The sequence below is a fragment of the Electrophorus electricus genome, unplaced genomic scaffold (genome assembly GCF_041902795.1).
Source record: "Electrophorus electricus isolate QZ-2024a unplaced genomic scaffold, ASM4190279v1 Scaffold432, whole genome shotgun sequence".
NCBI lineage: Eukaryota > Metazoa > Chordata > Actinopteri > Gymnotiformes > Gymnotidae > Electrophorus > Electrophorus electricus.
Window position 1 is genome coordinate 7,309 of NW_027658728.1, and position 1,402 is coordinate 8,710.

A 1,402-nucleotide genomic window follows, 5' to 3' on the forward strand; every position below is an offset into this window, starting at 1 on the left:
TTTCATCAGCCCCTTCATTGATTGAAAGATTCCATCCACATTTTTTATCATGCGCTGCCGTATGCTTGCTCGTGATTGGCAGGGCCTCGTTTCATGCCTCAGCATCTCCAGGTGTGAACGGCCTTTTGGTGACTGGCAAGGCATCTCCTGCCCTTCTTGCTGTGAGGACAATGATGTCACTTTCTGCTTCTGACTGGCAGCCTCTAAAGGATCCAAGGATCCAAGGATCAACAGTCTTAGTGTCCTGACTGGCAGAACACAAAGGGTGCAAAAAAGTTGGTAAATATCTGAGCCTGCTAAAATTCTATTTATAAAAACACCACCACCACCACCACCAGAAATATACTGTTTAACTATCATAGTGCAACAATGACTGTGTAACGGAGTGTAACAAATTCTTACCATCTTGAAGAGCAGCATCAGCCATTTTAGCTCGTCCTCCCACATAACCCTGCCCACCAGTATGCATGTAGGCTTCTGATTGGTCAGTTGGGATAGCTGTTGATCCTTGCTTGGTGGCTTCACTGCCTCCAGAGGCCGAGGAGATGGTCTTTTCTAACAGGTTCTTCCATCTGTGGAAACATCGCTAAAGCCATCAGGTCCCAATTTCTACAACAGCACAATGTTGTTAAAATCATCTGAACATAAATGGCCTGACACCATAAATGTTATCACAAAACAGACACAGCAGTGCTGACTGGTTGACCTTGATGAGAAGATGGTGGGTCAGAGAGAGACAAAAAAACAAACTCACGTGTTTTTCTCAGAGGAAGTCCCAGCCATCAGCTCGTATATCTGTCTCTCTGATGTACTGATCACATACAAGGCCTTGTTATCTGATAGAGAAGAGCAGGTTGTCAAACAATGTATTCAAACTAACCCACATGCAATTTCTAACTGGCTTCTTAATTTTTTAAAAATAAAATAAAGACATAGTTATTCCAGACCCATTCATCTATTCTGGCTATTCATAGCTGTAAGAATAACTACAAATATACCTGTAGCCACAGATCTGACAAGAGATGAATCCAAGCGAACAACGGGGCAAAAGGGGGTTTTGAGGTCCGTGTTCCTACCCCAAACCCCACCCAGTGAGCGCGCTGGACATCGCAAGATCAAACGGTCACCTGAACCCCTTTGGAGTAGCACCAACATGTCTGAGAGAAGCAGAGCATGAATGTCTGGAACACACACACACACACACACACACACACACACAGAGTGAGAATGGACCTGTCAAGTAATCATTTGCAAGAGGAAAAACAAAAATGTATGCAAGCTTGCACACAGATCACTGAAAGCATCCATTCACATTAAAAGTCCTTGAAACATGTGTATACACACGTATGAACATACAGGCAGATGCAGGTGTACACACACACACACACACACACACACAGTT

At 43.9% G+C, this 1,402-nt stretch overlaps 1 long non-coding RNA gene across 1 annotated transcript; it reads right to left on the reverse strand.

Moving 5' to 3' along the window:
- Positions 1-408: 408 nt before the first annotated feature.
- LOC145656015 (uncharacterized) lies at positions 409-1,154 on the reverse strand. The gene is made up of 3 exons (XR_014121806.1): positions 999-1,154; positions 755-836; positions 409-572 (listed from the first exon to the last, which is right to left on the reverse strand). It is a non-coding gene; the product is annotated as an uncharacterized LOC145656015 (long non-coding RNA).
- Between the last annotated feature and the right edge of the window lie 248 nt (positions 1,155-1,402).